The sequence below is a fragment of the Panthera onca genome, chromosome B2 (genome assembly GCF_046562875.1).
Source record: "Panthera onca isolate mPanOnc1 chromosome B2, mPanOnc1 haplotype 2, whole genome shotgun sequence".
Lineage (NCBI taxonomy): Eukaryota > Metazoa > Chordata > Mammalia > Carnivora > Felidae > Panthera > Panthera onca.
Window position 1 is genome coordinate 129,176,392 of NC_138343.1, and position 22,904 is coordinate 129,199,295.

The 22,904-nt window shown below is 42.9% G+C and overlaps 1 protein-coding gene across 5 annotated transcripts in view; it reads right to left on the reverse strand.

Annotated features, from left to right (window-relative positions):
• Positions 1-15,987, reverse strand: part of PLAGL1 (PLAG1 like zinc finger 1) — a 109,559-nt gene extending 93,572 nt beyond the window's left edge. For all 5 annotated transcript variants that reach the window (XM_078447409.1, XM_078447408.1, XM_078447404.1 and 2 more), the window contains exon 1: positions 15,826-15,987. The gene's annotated coding sequence lies outside the window, so the exon portion shown is untranslated. The remainder of the gene's footprint in view (positions 1-15,825) is intronic.
• Positions 15,988-22,904: the final 6,917 nt, after the last annotated feature.

The following is a 22,904-nucleotide window of genomic DNA, read 5'->3' on the forward strand; positions in this document are numbered from 1 at the left end:
AAAGTCGGACACCCAACTGACTGAGCCACCCAAGCGCCCCACACACTATTCTTTAAGACAAAGGAAGAAACACACTGAGGGGGGATTCAGAGATAATAGGGGCTACCCACTCTCACCACAGACCTTGAGTACATGGGCCCAGGGGGCAAGGCTACCCCTACCTTGGTTTCAAAGGGTGGGACCACTGTCCAGCAAAGTTGTGTGATTGGGGCTACCCAGAGACGAGGGAACAAAGCCCACCCCTGGCAGAGCAACAGAGTCAGATCCATTGCCCCAGGGGGTCCAAACGGTAGTCTGTCCAGCTCAAGGAGATTATTCTCAAATCTTAAGATCTAATGGAGTATGCCTTCCTAGGTTATAGACTTGAGACTCACCATCCCTTCCTTTTCTCCTAATTTCTCCCTTTTGGAATGGGGATGTGTATCTTATGCCCATCCCACCAGCATAGGTAGGAACCACATAACTTGTTGGTTTCACAGGTTTACAGCTTGTTTGAAATTCAGCCTCAGGCTGAATCATACAAGTCTAACCCATAGCTGATTTAGATGATACTGAGAGAACTTTGGACTTTGGAATTGATGCTGGAATGAGTTATGACTTTTGGAGCAGTTGGGATGCAATGGATGTATTTTGCATGAGAGAAGGACATAAACTTGGGGGAGTGAGGAACATAATGCTATAGACTGAATGTTTGTGTTCTCCTGAAATGTTGAAGGTCTCACCCCCAAATGTTATGGTTTTTATAGGTGGGGCCTTTAGGAGATAATCAGGTTTAGAGGACGTCATGAAGGTAGAGCCCTAGTGATGGGATTCTCAAAAATTATATGGAGATGAAGACACCAGAGCTCACTTGCCCTCTGGATGCAATATTAAGGAAAGGCCATGTGAGGACATAACCAGGAAGAGGGTTCTCATCAAAATCTCAATCCTGCTGGCACCCTAATCTTGGACTTCCAGCCTCTAAAACTGTGACAAATAAATGTTTAAGCCACCCAGTCTATGGCAATTTGTTATAACAGCTTGAACCAGTACACTAGGTAAAGGGAAGACCATAAGAAGTGCATGGATACATAAATGGCCTGGTATCTTCGGGGAAACTATCAGCTGCTTGTTATCAGCAGAGCTTAGCATACATAAAGAACTGATAGATAATGAGAGATAATGCTAAGGAGATACTGATGGGTCAGTTCAGACCTGTGATTTACACAACTGTGAAGTAACAAAATAGGGGTTTTAAGCCATTAAGTTTATGTAGATTTGTTACGGCAGCAATAGAAAACTAATACAGACTTTGGTGCCTGGAAGTGATATGCAGTTATAACAAATAAAAATATGGATTTCTATTGGAATCACGCAGTAGGTGGAAGCTGGAATAATTCTGAGAAACAGGATAGAAAGTCTTCAACAAACTGTAGTCGAAATAGGGACATTAAAGATGCAACCAGTGAGGACTCTGAAGAAAATGAAGACACGTTATTAGAAATAATGAATGCCACACTTGAAACTGATCTACAAGTGTAACATAAGCTCTATAAGAATTCTAGCTAACTTCTATGCAGAAATTGAGAGGTGCTCCTGAATACATATGGAAATTAAGGGAATCATAATAACCAAAACAATTTTGAAAAACAAGATCAAAGTTGGAGGGCTTACCGTAACTTCCCAAATTCAAAACTTACTATCAAGCTACAGGAATCAAGACAATGTTGTACTCACGTAAGAGTAGATATAGACCAATGAAATAGAATAGAAAGTCCCAAAACAAACACATACACCTATGGGCAGGTGATTTTTTTTTTTTATGAGTGCCAAGACTATTCAAGGAGGAAAGAATAGTCTTTTTGACAAATGAATAAAATATGGCATATCCATACAAAGATTTATTCAGCAGTAAAAAGAAATGCTACATGCTACAACACGGATGACCTTTGAAAGCATTGTTACATGGAAAAAAAAAAAATCAGTAACAAAGGACCACATATTGTATGATTCCATTTATATGAAATGCCCAGGATAAGCAAATAGAGAGACAGAAAGCAGATTAGCAGTTGCCTAGGGCTGGGGAGACAGAAGGATTGGGGGCGATGAGGTTTCTTTGTTAAGATAATGAAAATGTTCTAGAATTGATTATGGTGATAGTTGTACAACTCTATGAATGTACCAAAAGCCATAGAACTGCATACATTAAATGACTAAATTGTGCTGCATATGAATTATATCTTAGTAAGTTCTTTTAAGAAAAGAAAACCACATCAAGGCACATCATCATATTGCTGGAAACCAATGACAAAGAAAAAATTTCAAAGCAGTTGGAGGAGGGGAAGAAGACCTAAAATAAAAAGACCACCCACAAATGTGGATGAGGCTTCTTATCCCAGAATTATAAAGAACTACTAAAAATAAAAGAAAGACAAACCATCCAAAATAAGACTGGGCAAAACATATAAATAGGCACTTAACTGAAGAATAAACTGAAATGGGCAAGAAAGAAATGAAAAGATTGTTGACTTCCTTAGTAATCAGGTAACATAATTCAAAAATATCAGAAACCAGGAGCACCTGACTGGCTTAGTTGGTAAACCTTTCGCTTCTTGACTTCAGGGTCATGAATTAGAGCCCTAGTTAGAAGTAGAGCTTATGGGGCACCTGGGTGGCTCAGTTGGTTAAGCGTCCGACTTCGGCTCAGGTCATGGTCTCGCGGTTCGTGGGTTCGAGCCCCACATCCGGCTCTGTGCAGACACGCTTGGTATCTGGAGCCTGCTTCTGACTCTGTGTCTTTCTCTCTCTCTCTGCCCCCCCTTGCTCATGCTCTGTCTCTCTCAAAAATTAAAAAACATTAAAAAAAAAAAGTAGAGCTTACAAGGAAGGAAGGAAATATCAGATGCCATTTCACACTGCAAAATTTAAAAGTCTGACAAGAACACATATACTTCTGATGGAAGTATCAAATAGCATAACCACTTTGAACAATTTATAACATTCAATGAATACAAAGGGGTACGTACTAAATATCCCAGAAATACCATTATTTGTTATAAATCCTAGAAAATGTATGTATATGTATGCCAGGATGTATGTACAAGAATGTTCAGGGGCACCTGGGTGGCTCAGTCAGTTGAGCATGGGACTCTTCATCTCAGGGGTTTTGAGTTTGAGCCCCACATTGGGTTTAAAGATTACTTAAGAACAAAATCTTTTAAAAAAAATAGAAAATACTTTATAATTTGTGTATCTAGTCAATATCTCATTAAAAACCATTTGCAAAAAGAAAAGCTAATAGGAGGTAAAGAAGTAGAGACAACTAACCTTAAATATTTTAAGTTTGAGAGAGAGCACACGCGCAGGTGGGGAGGGGCAGAGAGAAGAGGAGGGAAGGAGGAAGGATCCCAAGCAGGCTCTGAGCTGCCAGCACAGAGCCAGGTGTGGGGCTTGAACTCACGAACCGTGAGATCATGACCTGAGCCAAGACCAAGAGTTTGACGCTTAACAGACTGAGCCACCCAGGCACCCCTAACCTTAAATATTCTTTAGAACACCTGGGTGGGAGGAGGAGCAAGAGAAGGTAGTGGTTAGAAGGGGCCCAGGGTAAAGAGAAGGTTTGGCTTTATTCTCTTCCAGAGTAGGAAAGGGGTCGCAAACATACCGGCTAAGGAATAAAAACGAGTAGAGACAGAGATTGGTAGGTTAATGGTGGCAGTAGTGGGAATGGTAGAAGCTAACATTCACTGAAAGCCTGTGCCAGATACTGTTCCAAGCCCTTAACCTGCCTTATGTCACAGCAGTCCTATTACTAGTCCCATTTTCCAAATGGGAAAACTAAAGCATAGAGAAGTTCAGCAACATGCCCATGGCTACACATTTAAGAAGTACAAAACCACATTCTAATGTGGCAGACTCTGGCCCCAAAGCCAGGATTTTTATCCTCTGTGCTATATCGGCCTCTAACTATAAGGAAGGGCATATAAGTGAGAGAGCAAAGTCCTACAGGTGTGAAGACAGGTCTTGACTAAGTAAGATACTTCCAAGGCAAGAGGAGGATAAATGGCAGGAATGGGGAAGGACAAATGGGAAGGAAGCCGTTCCCAATTTATAGTCTCCATTTTTTTTTTTTTTTTTTCCAAATGAGGTAGGAGGTCAGATTGTTGAAAGTGGAGTGGAGACTGGGTTGAACTAAAAACATTTGTGTGTCTGATGGGAGCTGAGTGGAACTAAGACCAACAAAGGGAACACGAGATTCACATTCCCCATGATGTATACCTATTGCATGGAATGCTAGGTCCAACCTCCGGCACTGACTGAGGCGTTCTTTCTTTCTCTTGATCTTGACTGGTTGAACTCAAGTAAATTAAACGTGCCCATAATGCAATTCTACTGCAAAGTCTTTGAGACCAGCAACCACAGCTCACTCAGCTTTCCTGCCTAGAATCTCTAAATTTTATCTTTTGGATGTTGTTCTCTTGTTGTCCGAGAAGGAAAAAAAAGCAAAACAAAACATCTCTATGCTCTTTTAAGGCAAGCTTTCTTTTACATTTCTGTCTCCATAATTAGATTATAAATCTATTCTAGGGAATAAAACCATGCCTTTCAAAGAACAAGCATAGGATATTTAAATCTCTGTCCTGGCTAATTCAATAACTGAATTTCCGTACATATCTCTGAAACAAATTACAGCACAAAAAAGTGGACTTCTTTCTTAAGTGCTACCAAAACTGTATTTTTACACAGATTTAAAACTCATAAAATCCTTTACATGGCTTTAAAGCAATAAGCTCTTTTCTTTCCAAAGTATCAGTCCAATCATCCAATGATCAAATTCCAAATTAATGACATTTTCCTATAGTCTATGAAATCCCCCAATTTAGGGAACTATATCCATTACCTTTACTACAAATAATATCCTCAGGCAAAATCCACTGGCAAATATTCACAAATTAAGTGAGAAAAATAATTTCAAAACAACTTAGTATGTTATATTTAACAATTTATATTAAAGTAATCAGCAATAGACTTTAAATTTTTTAATGTTTATCTAATTTTGAGAGGGAGGGAGAGGGAGAGAGAGAGAGAGTGAGAGATGGATGGTGGGCGAGGGGTAGAGAGAGGGAGACACAGAATCGGAAGCAGGCTCCAGGCTCTGAGCTATCAGCACAAAGCCCGACAAGCCCGACGTGGGGCTCAAACTCACGAACTGTTAGATCATGACCTCAGCCGAAGTTGGACACTTAACCAACCGAGCCACCCAAGCACCCCCTGTAGACTTCATCATAATCATATTATATGACATTGCCCCAAATAGATATTTTCCCAAATTTCTCTATATGCCATGCAATTAAATTGCAAAATATATTTCAAAAAATAACGAAACCACTCAATACAGGAAACCGCAATAAGCAAAAGAATCGGACACAGGGAAACCGGTAACTGCAACGTGTTTCATGAAAAAAAAAAAAAAATCTGTTCAGACACGTATTCAGATGCCAAATAACTTCCACTAGGACTTTCATCACACAAATTCTACTTTGTTGCTATGATCCTTTTAGGTAAACAACACATTCAAATGATTGCTAAGGATAATCACCTACTTTTATTTTTGTCACCAGCAGTATCTTACTGATGGCCTTTTAAGCCGATGTTCCAAATATTTTTGACCACAATCAACAGGAAGAAAAAAATCTTCATGTCGCAACTCAACACAAACACATTCATGAAGTTCGTATATTTACCTCACTAATAGTGATGCACCCTTTTTTTTTTAATACTGGTTTCATTCTACCAAATTAAAACAAGAGTTTGAAAAAATACTGCTTCAATTATTTTACTTATATATATTTTTTTTAATGCTTATTTTGGGAGGGGAGGGGCAGACAGAGATAGGGGCAGAGGATCCAAAGCAAGCTCTGTGCTGACAGTAGAGAGCCCGATGCAGGGCTCAAACTTACGAACCACAAGATCATGACCTGAGCTGAAGTCACACGCTTAACTGACTGAGCCACCCAGGCGCCCCCTCAAAAGTCATTTTTGATAACATCATTCTAGGTTGCTATTCAGAAGTTAAATAGGATTTGCCCGAGTACCAGAAAAGGGTGTAAGTGACTCCCATGGACAGGATCTCTCTCTGCATCCATCCCAAGCCACGTAGGTTGGAAAAGAGTAAACCACCAGCAAGGTAAGAGTAAAGAAAAGGTAGACAGAACCATCTTGTTGATATCTGATCAGAGTCCTCCAAAATTACGTGAGGCACTATAGAATACAGGATAGGACACAAAATTTAGAATTACGTCCCAATTCTACCATGTTGGGCAAGGCGCCCTGCAGACATCTCATTTTCTCAGCTGTGATGAACAACATGGGTCAGGGGCTCAGTCTCTTATCCACTACTCTATTCCCAGAGCCTGAACAGTGCTTTGCATCTAGTAAATGCTCAACAGAGATTGCTGAATAAATGAATATCTTGTTCATGTGGCTGTAAGCAGGGTGTCATCCAAATGTGAGTTTTTAAAATCAGTCTGAGATCACTGGAGACCCAGTACGCTGGAAGCTTCACATTACCCAGTGACTAAGTGCCTTCCTCTTTTTTCTGAGAAAAAAAAAATGGGATTGGGAGGATTTTGTTTTCTTTTCTATCAGTTCATCCTTAAGAAAACATGTATACTCTTCTCTCCTACATCCAGCATATATGTAATATTGTGCCCTCTTAAACCACAAATGTAAAAATTGAGCTAGTCTTTCATGCACCTGAACTATTTAGCTCCTCCTTGGAACAAACAGATGCCTTAAGAGGGCCACAAAACAAAACTGTAAATTACGGTACTCAATTTTTTAGCTTAACATCTATATTGGTAAATGTTTTGAAATTATTTTGACTGATGCTCAATGATACTGAATTATCTTTATTAGATATTATCATATTGCCAAGATAAATCATTTATTCCATTCATTGTTACTTCTTGAGCAACTCTTTTAGCTACGCTATCATGCCTGCTTCTATGAGGAATAGAAAAGATTCCTGTTCTTACAATCTTAACATGACTTATCAGGAACCTATCCACTCGCTATGTAAAATACTAAGTATAATGCTTAGTATAGACAGTACGTCCTTAAGATATTTGGATAAAAAGAAATATTTACCTTCATAAAGAAACTCATCACCTAAAGTTCTAGGCTTCAGGATGGTAAATACAGGGCAAATGGTCGCCATTTTCTTCACCCTCTAGTACCTTTGTCAGGCCATTTACCGATCATGGCATTCTTGCCTAGTGAACATAGATAGGATCTCTGGATTCTTCTCAACACAACCCTCTAGGCAGCCACAGTCAAATATGATGAAACTTATTTGTCATCTCTGGGTTCGAAATTCCTTAAGGGGTTGGAGAAAAGTCTTTGCTTGTATTAACTATCACATGAATCCTGTCCAAATATACACCAAAAAGAACATCTTTAACTCCAAAACCTACCAGGGAAGAGGTGTTCATTTTTCTATATTATCTAACAAAATGATACTATTTAAATTTGGGTCTTAAATTACCTATGTCAAATGGTGATTATTGTCTACAAATCTAGTAAAGACACTTGATGATCATTAAGGCTAATTCTGTAACAAATCACACACAAAATTATAAAATTTTTTCATGTTTATTTTTGAGAGAGAGAGACAGCTTATGAGTGGGGGAGGCACAGAGATACAGGGAGACACAGAATCCAAAGCAGGCTCCAGGCTCTGAGCAGTCAGCACAGAGCCTGATGCGGGGCTCGAACCCACAAGCCATGAGATCATGACCTGAGCCGAAGTCAGGCGCTTAACCGACTGAGCCACCCAGGTGTCCTGAAATTATAAAATTAATATATGTTCATATAACAAAAGTACCTAAGTAAAAATTGGAAGTTTACCATCCCTTTAATAGTCCATTCCCCAGAGGTAGCCAGGATTAAGTTTGGTGAATGTCCTTCCTTCCTTCCTTTCTTCCTTCATTTATTTTTGAAAGAGACAGACAGAGACAGAGGGAGAATCTTAAGCAGGCTCCACGCCCAGCACAGGACCTGCCTTGGGGTTCAATCTCACAATTGTGAGACCATGACCTGAGCCAAGATCAAGAGCTGGACACTCCACTGACAGAGCCACCCAGGTGCCCCAAACTTCCATTTATACAAGGGAAATCTTTGTGTTCACGTCTCAGTTATATTAGAGCTATTTTTTTTTAATTTTTTTTTTTAAACCTTTATTTATTTTTGAGACAGAGAGAGACAGAGCATGAACGGGGGAGGGTCAGAGAGAGGGAGACACAGAATCTGAAACAGGCTCCAGGCTCTGAGCTGTCAGCACAGAGCCCGACGCGGGGCTTGAACTCACGGACCGCGAGATCATGACCTGAGCCGAAGTGGGCCGCTTAACTGACTGAGACACCCAGGCGCCCCAGAGCTATTTTCTTGATGAAAATATTTCCAGCAAATATTAAATTTATAAATGAAATGCAGTATCTAATAGATGAATGATCATGCCAATTTAATGTTATATTTTGTATCTAACGCAGCTCAGCGTTTGAAAGAAAACACTGCGAAAATGCATTAACCCAGCACTTTTTCACAACCTGAATTGTTATAATGAAAGATTCCACCCAAATTTTGCTGAAGCTCAAAAAATGGAACTTGCTATTGAAAAATATCCTTTGCATATGGTGGTACTACATACATAGAAAAAGGAAGGCCTCATTTCTTGTTAGGAGAAATTGAAAATAGGAGAAATGAGCACTGAGAGGAGCCACAGATATTCACATCCATAGATATTCATGCAAACACATTTGCCGAGACACAAGGTAGTCAGCAAAGAAGGAAGCTCACCAAGTGCTTAGTTTAACACTTTCATTTTACATATAAGGAAGCAGATTCAAAGGTCACAAAGCCAAGAACAGAAGCAGGACCAGAATCACAACCCACAGTCTCTTGCTGTGCAAAACCACGTGGCCTCAGCATTCTTTAATGTGAGGAACTGCATTTATATGGAATGAAGTTTTACCTGGTTTAAACACAATTGCTTTTGTCCCCATATCTTCCTCCTTAGCTCCTGGATCCCTCCCTCCCAGGACTCCCAGCTACCCTCAAGCCTGCCATCCCTTCTCACTCCAGGCTGGATTCTGCAGCCTCTTCTATGGGCGACCCTCTGGCTGGTGCATCTACACTCTGCCCAGAACTCCTTCCTTTACATTATCCTTAACAAAGTCCCAAAGCACCCAAGAAGAGAAATGTGCCTGCTCGTCTCCAGATACAGAGCCATGGTTGTCAGAGAGAGAAGTCATGAGCACAGGTGCCTTTAGGCAAGCCAAAGGCATTTCATTTACATTTCATTATTAAGGACTGAGGATCAAAAAAAATCTGATCCCACAATTATATAATCAATGTCTTGAGTTCTGTATTCACAGAGATAGACTCATATTTCCAATAAATAGCAGCCCTATAATTTAGGCTAAAGTTTAACCTTTGAAAGTTCTTGTAAGGAGCACTCTTCTGAAAGCAGAAACACTTTTTCATAATGATATCGCAGACGTTCAACATGTAAAACAGATTTCACTGTATTTTTCCCTCATCCCTTCTCCTAACCCACACCCACCTTTGGGTACCCCTGAGGATCCCTTGAGCCCTAGAGATTTGAACTTTATATATTTTGACACATTCACACCTTTATTAAGCAATGTCAACACCTATACAGAGTAAATGACCTTTTACACATTGCAAATTGATAATGGGTAGTGTTCTACTTATCTCTTGCTTGCTAAAAACTTCACTTCCCCCCCCTTCTCTGCCCCCCCCCAACATTAACTACAAATATATTGTTCTGTGCTGGATAATGTATATATTAAAAATGACTTTTCTTCTGATCACAGACACACCCCACCCGTGTCCCCAGCCAAGGGCTGTTCCGTTGGTGGCAAGAGGGGCATGAGCCCAGTGCCAGAGTCAGTCGGGCACCTGCTCACAGTGCTCCGGAGAACTGTACCCTTCTCTGCCCTGGGGGCCGCCTTCCAATGTACTCCCAAATTCCAAACCTTCAAGCTGCTAACGACACTACATTCCCTTTGATCCTCATGCAAAAATGACAACAAATTAGCTTCAACAGTTCACACTTCTAGTCCCACCTCCCCGAAAGCCCAGTCTAAGCAATTAACCCCTGGGGTCAGGGGTTGCTGTTGGGGGTGCCATAGACCATCTCATTTCCTCCACACCACTCACCTGTGTCTCTTACTTCCAGATGCTACTTCTGCCTTCCTTTAGCCTGAAGTCTTCAGGTTTGTGGACTTGTGCAAACCGATGGCCAATTCAGAACCCACTTATCATTGTAGTATCTTTCGCCAGATCTTATTCCAAGTTTAGGCTGAGCCAATACTTGATTCTCCGTGAGAAGAGTGACTTGAAATTCACACACATACACTGAAGCTAAAATTGGCAGAGTTGCCCAAATAGTACTCAAAAGTAAGTTGGCACGTATTAGAATTTCTCCTAAGAAAAATGACCTCTGATTTAAGAGAGGTTGTCATAACTAAATCAAAATCATGAATCCCTACCGTGGTTGACAAATATAAGCAAAGGCTGGTGACCTGGGAGTCCTGGAAAGGGAGACGAAGAGGAGCATTTCAGTCAATGCATCTCTACCACGGTGTAAAGGAGAGTGAAGCCATTGGTTCATTGACTATTCGGACGATCAGTCAACTCTCCTGTTCTCTCTTCTCAGCATGTAGCCCTCCAGCCTTTAACTGGTTTCCCCTGCCATAATGTAAATGCCTAACCCTGCTTCTGAAAAAGTAAATGGACCTGCTGGGCACTTTCATCTTTCAGATGTAAATTAATAATCTAAAAATGGGATGCTGTAGATAGGTTCTGATTTGTTTACTTAGTATGACTCAGACCCACAGGTCCTACTGACATCTGGGCAGGATTCAAGGGCCTTTGTGTCTGATAACAAAGGTCCCAAAGTCCTCTCCAGACACCTCCCCTCCACTTTCCTTTCCTGGGGATCCTATGGCTTCCTGATCTGACCTCCTTTCTAAGAATAGGGAAGAATCATTTATACTTTGATAAATGCTCTTCACAGCTCTAACTGGAACTTTCTTAGGCATTTTTGATACGTTTAGCAAATATATTCAATAGTTAATGCCTATCATAGCTAATCACTCAATTTTCTATCACATCTTGTGAATTTCAGGGAGCCTTGTAATTGGCAGAGGAAGCTTTGACTTGCCACTAGTATTCTCCCATGGAGGCTGCCCAGCAAATAAACCGGCTTTGGTCTTTTGGGATCCCTGGGACCAATTGTGGAGAATCAGCCTCAAGGTCCCAGTTATCTGTACTCTTCTTTTAAAAAAGAAATTTTTTTTAATGTTTATTTTTATTTTTGAGAGAGACAGCATGAGTGGGAGAGACGGAGACACACACACACACACACACACACACACACACACACACACACAGAATCTGAAACAGGCTCCAGGCTCTGAGCTATCAGCACAAAGCCCGACGCAGGGCTCGAACTCACAAACTGTGAGATCGTGAGCTGAGCTGAAGTCTGATGCTTAACTGACTGAGCCACCCAGGCGCCCAATCCTGTACTCTTCTTACTCCTGTAGCTTTCTATCCCTAATGCCATCCACTGCTCCTGCACCCTCAGGTGACCAGGGTTTGAAGGCTATTCTCACTCCCGCAAGAAGGCTGAGGCCCCTCATCTCCAGGAGGCTTTCTCGAACTTTTTGAGAGCACTCTGGTCCCCTCCTTTTGGGAGACTGTGCTACACCCACTTAGCATTTACATTCACTTCAACAATTGTTTCTTCACTGCTTCCTGAGCAATCTGGTGACTTTTTACCATATCACCGACAACACCCAACACTACCCTAAGGCACTTACATTTTTGATTGCTTGACGGGGGTTAAAAATGCTAAATTGAGAGTTACGAAATTGGGAATCCTTTGCATGTAAAAAGAGAACGATGATCCATGAAGATTAAAGGCACACCCTCATTAAGGAGAAAAAATGAACCAAAGCTGGGGTCTACGCTCAAAAATGTTTTCTTTATGCTTTTTTGCATCTTTGTTTTACATTGAAGAGATTCTTGGTCATACTTCTCCTTCGCAAGTTACTAATTAAGATTCTAATTAAAAATCTGACCCACATCCATGAGTTCCCTACACAGCCATGATCCATGCATGATCCATGATCCTCTCGCCCACCTCTCCAGGGACCAGACTCGTGTGAAAGGGGATATGCAAGGAAGTATTATTTGTACCCCAGAACAACCAGCTGCAGATGAAAGCAGTTAAGTCTCTGAGCAATAAGGCTACTTTGCTGGTAATATGACAACACATTACTGGAAGCTGGAGAGACAGGCTCCCCCTTTTACGGCTCTTCCATAGAAGCCTTCCTCATGGCTTTCCCACTGTCTCCCTCTCCCAGTCCCATCCATAAGCCTCAGAAAAATGTAATTTCCATAGAAATCAAGGAGAAGTGGACAGACACTGGGTGCTGGGGTTAGTGGCAGCCTTGTAACAGACGCCCACAACTACAGCCTTTGCCCCTTGAAACACCAGGAAGGGTCGACTTTGGCCATAACCATAGTAGAAACCTGGTGGAGGAGAAACACAGACACAAAACTGCGAAGCACAGAGCTTCTCCCTTCAGTTCAGCCACCTAGAGGACTTTTGCAAGCCAGCCACACCCAACTCCAACTGGAAAAGGACAGAACTATCTGTCTGGCTGACTGGTGTTGCCACTAGGATCAAGTGAGGTGACATAAGAACAGCAAGAGCAGAAGCCACTGGTGATTGAGGCCTTAATCACAGCCAGGTGCCTCCTAAGCATCATAGCTGTTAATCCTCACAAGTCTCCTGTAGGTAGGTCATATTATCCTCATTTTACAAATGAGCCGACACAAAGTTACCGGCTAGTAAGTTATTCAAACTCAGAACTGTTGAGCCCACGCTTTAACTAACACATTATACGGCTTCCTCTCATGTTTTGAAATGACTGAAAACTAAGAGTCCATATGCATGGGATCAGAACGCAGAAGACAACAGATCCCTGAAGAAGCTGGTGGCCATGTTTGATTTACCCATTTCTTTTTCACTCTTCCCTCCCCACAAGTACCTACCCCTCTCCACCACCAATTCTGTCAAACTTCATTCTCCTCTTAAACTCCTTTTTTAATTTGAAATTTACTTATTTGAGAGAGGAGGGGGGTGCAGAGAGAGAGGAAAAGAGAAAATCCCAAGCAGGCTCTGTGCTGTGGGGATCGAACTCACAAACCGTAAGATCATGACCTGAGCCAAAATCAAGAATCAGATGCTTAATCGACTGAGCCACCCAGATGCCCCCACCTCCTTCTAATTATTCCTGTTTATTCCACTTACAGCTTTCCTTTTGTGCCCTCTCCTCTACTAAATCACTTGAAGTTTTCCCAATTAACACAATGAGAAGCACCAAAAAAAAAAAAAAAAAAAAAAAAAAAAAAAAAAAAAAAAAATCACATTTTCAAAAAGTGGATATAACTAAAAGGCTATCTGAATATTATTTTTAAATGGAGCTAAATAGTAAGAATGCAACACACATTGAAGGTGTGTGTGGTGTGTGTGTGTGTGTTTTAACAACCCTTTCTTGGATTAACTGTAGACACAGCTGAGACTTACAAAGATAAAGTGATAGAAAGCCTAGTAAATTTTAAAGAGAGTCATCATGAAACCAAAAGTCATTTCTACTTTAGATTGTCAGCATATGATTACACTAGAATTTCATCAGATTGAAAAATAAGAACACAGATTTGACTACACATAGAATCTTTAGTTCTCAAAGCTTTTACGGAAGGGTGCTGTTTACCCAGATCCTAGGTCACCTCTTACGGATGCCCTTCCCCTAAGGCTGATGGGGCTGCTCTTTCTTCTGAGCCACATGGAACTTTGTTCATTCTATACATTTACTGTCATCTGAACCACGTTATATTGTGGTTTTCACATCCGTGTCCTCCACTAGACAGAGATGGCCAGAATAAAAGTTTTTTAAAACTGCATTTTATTCATCTTTGTATTTCTGAAATGCCTGGTACATCAAGATCCTCAACACACATCTGTTGAGTAATGGAACCAAAATTCACATTTCGCAGGGAAACATGTAGCCTTCAGCCTGATTGGGGTTACCTGAGGGGAGGACACATTGGGGATTACTGGCTCTCGATTTGCCTAGGTGAAAATAATCTAAAGCCTTTGGTGTTTTAGAAGAGGAAATATACATGGTGCATTTTTCAAACCATCATCCAGGGATGGGGCAGGCTGGAGCTTGCTTGCATTTCTTCCAGATGATTCTGATTTTCTGAGTTGCAGTTTACGCGAACTCTGTTAGAGACTGGACTCCCGGAAAACAAACACTCCTTTTCCCTGGCAAGGTCATTCTTCCTTCCACTCCCCTCTCACTTAATCCAAACATCCAAAGGCACGTGTCCTTTGTTGCCACCGAACCAGAATTTTGGATCATTATTCCAATTTCCCCCCTCTCAACACACTTCCACACATCCTATACTCTCCGGTCTTGATAACAAGTTCTTAGGGGCTACTTTACAGGTGAGGAAACACTGTGCTTAAAATTTGTTCAACAGTCACACCGAGTTGAGCCCAGTTCTTCCACTTCCTGATTCCTAACCAAGCGCCCACAGCAAAATCCCCACGGAAGCTTTTACAAAAATTGCCAAGGCCTGGGCTTCACCCCCACCACTTCTGATTTGGGATCTCTGGGGTGGGCCCAACAGGTGTACTTTGAAAAACTCTCCAGGTGCTTCTGGGAGGGGCCTCAGGCCGTCCCGCACCAGGCAATATAATAAACCTCGTAATGTCATGATACGTTCCCTGAACACCTCGCAGCTATTTGCTTTCCTTCAAGTGGCCAAACAGACGCTCAAAACCACGACATCGGAGTAACTGTAGTTGTCACTATTTTTCTCAATCGAGGAGGCTTCTACGGACCTTCTTCACGCTTACTTAAGCAAACGAAACCAGCACCCGGGGGTCGCTCTCCCTCGACTAAGCCGACCCTCCACCCAGCACACATACAAACAAACAGGGGCGCCGTCGCTGATACAAAACGCAGCTGCGCACCTGCAAAAGCTAGGGCGACCACCGCCTCCGGCAGCGTGTCCCGCCCGCCGTCCAGCATGGGGACCCAGCTCCCTAATGCTCTGTGCCTTGTCTAGGGTGTCGGGGGCACCGCGGTCCCCAGTCCCTTTTCTCCCGAAGTCAGTGGGGACTCCCCCCCCCGCCACTCGGTCATTTTCTTCCCAGCAACTCAGTCTCTCCGGGGACAGGCTACGCTTGAACTTGAGATTCTCACGTTTGGGGTGGTTCAGAAATTACCCTGCGGTAAACGCAGACCTCCCCGCACCCTCCGCTCTGCGCACACGGAGCCTAGAGAAGGCAAAACACGCCCCCCCCCCCACCCCCGCCCGGGGACCGCGGGGCGGGCGGTAGGTGGCAGCTCCTCCGCTCCCTCGTCACCGTCACCCGCCCCGCCCCGCGCAGTAGCGAGCTGCGGCCGACCCCAGAGAAAGGGGAAGCGCGCCCCGAACCGCACGGAGCCGACCCGCCGGCGGCCAGCGCGCCCGTCAGCGCGCGGGAGCCGCCGGGCCTGGGGTCCTCGAATCCCGCGACGGCCCCGCCTCGCCCCGCCCCGCCCCGCCGGCCTCCGGCACCTGCAGCCCCGTGGCCGCCGGGCCCGCGCGCCCACCTGCGCGCCGGCGCCCTCCCAACCCGCGCCTGCGCGCACCCCGGCTCCCCGCCGCCGCCTCCCGGCCTGCCAAGCGCCTCACCTTCCAGTCCTCCCAACACGCCGCCAAGTTTCTCCTCCTCGGAAAGTTGTGGGGCCCGATCCCGCGGCCCGGCGCGGGCACCGAGGGGAAGCGGGCCGCCTGGACGGCCGCCGGGCGAGCAACGCGGCTCCGACTCGGCGGCGCGGAAAAGGAGAAGGGGAAGGGGAGGAAGGGGCGGGGAGCCTCCGCGGGGTGATCCCCTCCGACCCCAGCCTGCCCGCGTTGGCCGCTCGCAGGGACTTGGGCGCCGACTTTCCGGCCCGCCGTTGGCGACACTGGCGCTCTCCCGGCTGTCCTCACCTCCAGTGGCCAAGAGCTTGGGCTCTGGGGTCAGGCCGTTGTCGGTGTTGCCCCACTACTTACAAGTGTGTGATCTTGGGCAGTTTCCTTTACCCCTCTTTGCAAAATGAGGAAAACAATACAGTACCCATCCAGGGCGAAGCCAGATTTTGTGAGGCCTGAAACTTAAAAAAATGGCCGGGGTTGGGGGGGGGCGGGGGGTGGGGCTCCTTCAAGGGAAGACTTAAAATTAGGCTCAGGGCTTTGAAAGGGATGAGGACAAGTGACAAGGCCTGAAGCTTCACTAGCTTTACATGTCAAATGCCTTCTTGGAAGAATAAAATTAAGTGAACCACGTGCAAACTCACAATGGGGCCCGGTGCACTCGACAGGTGTTGTTGATAGGGATGATTTCCTCGTAGCCGGTCAGGTGGACCTGGGAGGGGAAGAAATAACACTGCCAATTATGTGCCAGGTGTCTTAAATACATATTGGGCTTAATTTGTGCACAAACGTTATGCCAGTTTTACAGTTCAAAAACCTAAGGCCCAGAGAAGTCCTGTAACTTGCTCGTGGTTACACGGAACCCAATTCTGACACGTTGCAAATACCTGGTTTTTCCGCAGTTTTACCTCACAAATACTAATATGTAAATATCCTCTATAACTTTTTGTTTGAGCAAGAAAAGAAAGAAGAAGAAATTCCCCCGTGAGAGAACAAAGGGTTTCAGAAATACCTGTATTTCTGAATTTTCACTGCAAAATTTCCCCAGTTCAATACAACAGCAAATGGATTGCCCTTGAAATCACACCCAGCGCATGTGAAGTACCCTGTTGCAAAATCAATAAATGGCTTTGCTTAAATGTGTTCAGGTTACACATTTGCTTGCTCTGCTAGCACTATGTGTTTACTTTTTCTATCGATTATTAATACTAGTGCAATTCAGATTGATGCGTTTATAATCTGTCTGCAAGGGGCTTATAAACTAAGACAAACAATAACATAATGAACTCTCCGTGTGTAAGTCACTTTGCGTACCTTTCTCACTGGAGCTCCACTGTCTTTGCTACAGATACGGTTACCCTCCATTTACTGACAAAAACTCAGAAGCGTATTGCCTCCAAGCTCACACAGACACCCAGAATTTGAACTTAGTTTGGCCTCAGTCCTAAACCGTGGCTCTTTTTTCTACACCTTGGTAAAGGAGAAGAAACTAGCAAAACTACATGAATTTATGTCATTTATGTCCTGCAAAGTGAGGGAAAGGAAGATATCAAATGCTAGTCGTTCTTTTCTTAAAAACTCTCTATAGCAGAAAACTAAAACATAAAGCTTAGACAATTTGTTTTCTAGAGTGAGGAAGAGTGACTAGTATAGTATCAGGCACATAACGGACAGCAAATTTGTTGAATGAACTAATTCATAAAATAATTAGTGAAATGGTACTTGGTGATGCTTCTTAAGTCACAACCTTTCAATAGATGTGATTCTTGCAAAACGACAGTACAACAAAGAGGTATCCCCCCACCCCCACCTCTGTGTTTTTCTCACTGTGTCTACTTTTGGTCACTATTTAAAAAAAAATTTTTTTTTAATGTTTACTTATTTTTGAGTGGCGGGAAGGGCAGAGAGAGAATGACAGAGACAGAATCCGAAGCAGGCTCCGGGCTCTGAGCTGTCAGCATAGAGCCTGATGCGGGGCTGGAACTCAGGAACCGTGAGATCATGACCTGACCCATGCTTAACTGACTGAGTCACCGAGGTGCCCCAGCTTTTGGGTCACTATTAACCAGTAAAATGGGCAAGTTAAAGTTTAAGAGGGAGCAAGGGGAAGAAGGAAAGAACGAAGAAAAATAAAAGGACGATAGGCAAGAGAGGAGAGAGAATGAGGAGGGACGTCCTTTCTTCTGCCTGCTCCTCAGAGGGAAAAGATCATTTATCTGTAAGAAATATGAGAAAAAAATCAAAAGTATGTTAAATCCTAAATTATTAAATTGAAGCTATAGTTTTATTTTTATTGTATTAGTGTAAAAACAGCAATATTTTGTTAAGACGGAAAACAAAACCTGCATCGAAGCAATCTGTGCATTCCTCCCTGCCCCCCATGTTAGTTCTGCAGTGGCTTTGGATGAGGTGGGGGATGGGAGTCACACGTTTAGATAAAGAAGGTAAGTTCACTACCTCTCCCTCAGGCAGGGAAGCGTTCATACAGGAAATGAACTTTCAAAGACTTTCAAAAACAAACTCAATAAAGGAAGTGAGAGAGGATGGCATATATACAACTTTCAAGGAATAGGTGATTTTTCAGAAATTCCAAGGAGGGGATGAAATGGTGACTCTAAGAAAGGGAATTACAGCTCGTTAGCCCATGCTGGTAAGTACTTGGAAGTAGAGGAGGTGAGACCATCTGATCTAAATATGGCAGGCTGGAGAATAGAAACTAAGGGAAAGGACTCTGGGTGCTTTCTTAAATAATCTGCAGAAGATATGAGGCTCTTGAGCTTGAAGGTTTAAAAAAAACCCTTTTTTTTTTAAACATTTATTTATTTTTAAGAGAGAGAGAGAGAGACAGAGTGTGAGTGGGAGAGGGGCAGAGAGAGAGGGAGACACAGAATCGGAAGCAGGCTCCAGGCTCCATCCAGGATCCAAGCTGTCAGCACGGAGCCCAATGCCAGTGGGGGGGGGGGGGGGGGGGTTGTTGAACCCAAAAACCATGAGATCATGACCTGAGCTGAAGTCGGATGCTTAACCAACTGAGCCACCCAGGCGGCCCTTGAGTCTGAAGTTTAAAGCAAAATTTAAAGAAATAGGTGAAGGGGGTCAAAAGGTGAAACAACAGCAACAAAACAAAGAACCAAAATAATCTGTTGAATGAATGAATATGTTGGCTTCACTGCAATTGGAATCATCTCATATAAAACCAGAAAAGAATATTGACTTTTCTCATTCAACTTGTATTCAATAAATATTATTTAGTATTTTAACCTAGAATACAACTCTTGAATACATAAATTTAAGCATATTGAGACAAAATGATAACTTTCATTCTACATTTTTTCTGTTGAGTACAAGATTAGCTCTGATGGTCAGCAATTGAAGTATCTAATTGTTTTTCAATTACCTTCTCTGTTTTTACTAGATTAACAGCAAATCACTTGCTTATTGTATAGTTCTCTAACAAAGTCAAAAATAAACGTATTACTAAAAAGTATAAATACATACGTATGTATATAAATACAGTGATTAAGAGGGATACTTGCCTCTACTCACTGATTTCAAGAATGAGGTTCATAACATATTATACTCTGAAGTATTATAACTTTTTTATTGCATTTAAACTGTAGAATAACCCTATTAAAATTACACCGAAACATAAAATGTGAAAAAAAAAATGGTGGAAATTTCTGGAAAAGATGACAAATCCACTACTTATTTAAGGAGGTCATCAAGAGGATGTAACCTCCAGCTGACCTGAGAGCTAGCCCCGGGCAGATGGAGGCTCCTATCCCTACCGGCCCCATTCCTGTCCTTGGAATGTCTGCTTTGCCCACTGTTCCCACAATAAGAGCCATTTTCAAGGACACAGCCTTGAAAGAGTAAGGTGTTGTTGAGACCATCTGGACTGTGTACCTGACTGAACCCAGTTAAAGCCTCCATATGAATTTTTAAGATTCTGGTAGGCTGGTGTGGAGGTATACTCATCTTGTGTCCACCCAAGACAAGCCTTGTAAGGAAGTTCCCTTGCTTTTTAAACCTGCTACCTACAAATCTGGAGTGGCCTGCCTCTTTTTTTGGTTTCTCCTTGCCCTCCATATGCAGAGGCCAGTTTGTGAACTAACACTACTGTGAGAAGTAAGGTGATTCACTTTCAGAAACACCAAATAAAAGCTGTGCTGTCTAGTTAACAATAGGTTTACAGCCTATTGGAAATATGTATGAAACCCTCCTCCCCTCCCCCCACAGTGGAGTCCCAAACCCTTAGACACTTTACTTCCTGATTCTTCTTCCCCTCTCCATTTTGCGGGCTTATTTTTCAGGGGCTTTGCAATGAGCATGCGACCAAGAACTGAAGTATCTGCATCACTTCAAGGAATGCACATTTGTTCCAATCAGACTACTTTCTGGTAATCAATTCCTCAGCCAAGTCCTCAGCCAATGAAGAAGCAGGGGAGGGACTTCACACTAGGAGATAAATTGCCTGCTGTAACTGCCTCAAGTATGCCTGTCCTTCAGATACCTGCTCTTGCAAGAACGTTGATTAAAGCCTCACTTCAAAGTGCTCTGAGTCTCCGAATCCCTCCTTTGATTGAGGCAGTGGGCTTATTTCTTACAACTACCATAGCTGGAATTTTAACAGGATCTTTCTAAATTATTGTCAGATTAAGCAGACAAAAATAGCAAGGATATAGGAGGTTTGAAAACCATAATTAACGGGCTTGATCTGCTAGACAGACATTTTAAAAAATAGTAAATTAAACAAATCTATTCCCTATACCCAGATTGAGAGAATAGCTCTCTTTAGTTATATACCTTGTTAGGACAACCCTCATCTCCTCATCAAATTTCACTGGCATATCCAGCAGTCCTCAACCTGCAAATACAGTATCTTAGTTGTGTACAGTTGGCATGGTTGTGCACTCTACATTATACCCAGCCCCCCCCCCCCCCCAACCACCTTTCATACACCCAATTCCACTCTGGGACATCATCTGCTGAGAGATGACACTAGCTACTGAGTGATGGGTGGCACTATCCCCTTCTTACCAAAAGGTCAGGCTTTTGGGGAAGCCTGAGTTGCGCTGGGGGCTTGTGGCCCCAGTGCCAGTTAGGCTATACTGAATGATAGTGTTCTTAACCTCTGCCTCCCCACAGATGGCATCTGGAAGGAGGCTGGGGGGTCAAGTTCCAGTGCCTGGGACCTACTCCACCCAATGGGGGGATGGGTAGTTCTGGCAGACAACCGCTCTTCAGTAGTGACATCTTCAACTCCTGTCCCCTTTTCTGTTGCAAATACACAACCTAGTATGACCCTGGAAGCCTAGTTTAATCTCCCTAGGTGTCTGGAGTAGGGGGAACCTGGCACCAGCAACCTATCTCTCTCCCTTCTTGGCATTGCGGGGTGGGGGTGGGGAGACCATAGCTCTCACTTGGCTCCTAGGCTGCTCAGGCTTGAAGGAGCCAGGGCTGAACCGAAATCATAATGAGGGATTTTATAATCATTTCTTTGTTATAGTAATGAGAGCCATTTGTAACATTTATGGTTTTTCTTTCCTTATACATTTGCCTTTTGAATACTTTTCCAGGAACTCATTAGTTACCAATATAAGGGACTGTCTTAGCAAATACATTACTCCAAGGGTATAGATTTCTCTTCTCACACAACAGTCTCCTATTATGCCTCTGCCTGTCTTCCTTCCTTTTTTTTTTTTTTTTTTTTTAATTTATGACCTTTAATCCCTAGAACCCCTTCCTATTTTCTCAGTCCATTACCTCCATTCTGACTTCCCTTATCTCCCTACCCAGTGTGGTCAGTTGTTTTTTTGTGTTGTGTTTTAAAATTTTTTTTGGTGCACGTTTCCTTACCACCGTGAGACTCTTCATTCCCTAGACCTCCCTCCATTCCAAGTCAGGAAACTTGCCCCATCTACTTTCACCCTATCTACTTTCATTGTTACTTTCCCAAATTATTACATGTTACTATAACATCAGAGGAGTATGCAGATTGGATCCACCGTGAATTCATACAATCTGAGAAGGGTGTTTAGCACTTTTTAGCATCCTTTTCTTCCTCTTTCCATTACATGCTCTTCCTCAATGCTAAGCCTTTTCCATCCAAGACCTCAGTTGATGCCCTTTCTCGTTCTCAATGGGATTGAGATAGGGTTGCCTTCAAGTAGAAAAGTACTTCCCCCTGGAGCTTCCACAGATATCTTTGCATCTTTCCATTCTTTATCTTTCTTCTTTCTGAGAAACAATTCCTCCTTGCAAAAGCTACTCTCTGTGCCTTACACCTGAAACCCTCAACTTCAAAAAATTGTCACTTTTTACTTGCATTTTCAAAGTCCTCCACTTTGTTGGCCCTTGGGTCTCTGCCTTTAAGCTGAGGCCTCAATTACTCATTATATAACAATTACTAATATTAATATAAAGTTTACCAACATCTATGCTGTTCCTTTAAACGATTGACCTGTAGTCTATGTTCCCTCATCATCAAACTTTGTCAATGAGTATCTATTCTCATTGCTTCAGATTCTAGCCCTTACCCACTGCAGAACTCCTTAGAACACCTGCACCCACTCCGTGCCCCCAGAATCTGAGCTACCCAACCATTCTACTTTGCCTTCTTCCTTAGAAATCAATATAGTCACATCCACTGGGCTCAGTCATAGCATCCTACACTTCTCTGAACCATTTATCTTCCTCCTTCATACTTTTTTTCCCCAAAGCTTTTTTTTTTCCTAAGAAATTTGGAGGATTTTTTTATTGGCTACATGACAACTACAGGATGGTACCCTTATTTAGAGGTCTTAGTTCCTTTGGTAATCCATCAGGTTGTACATTTCAAAAAAAAGCCAGACTCCTGGGCAACCCATGCCATACATCAATAACCCAAAATGGTTTTGGCAGATTTTCTATACCTATATTATATATACTCTTTCAATATTCCCTATCTACAGACTTTCTGGGGAGAGGGAGGAAGAATTGTAAATAACCCCAAGGAGATAGCTGTCTTCTCTTATTCTCCTTCTCTTTTACATTTATGTTCCTTTTTTTTTTTAAGAGACAGCATGAGTGGGGGA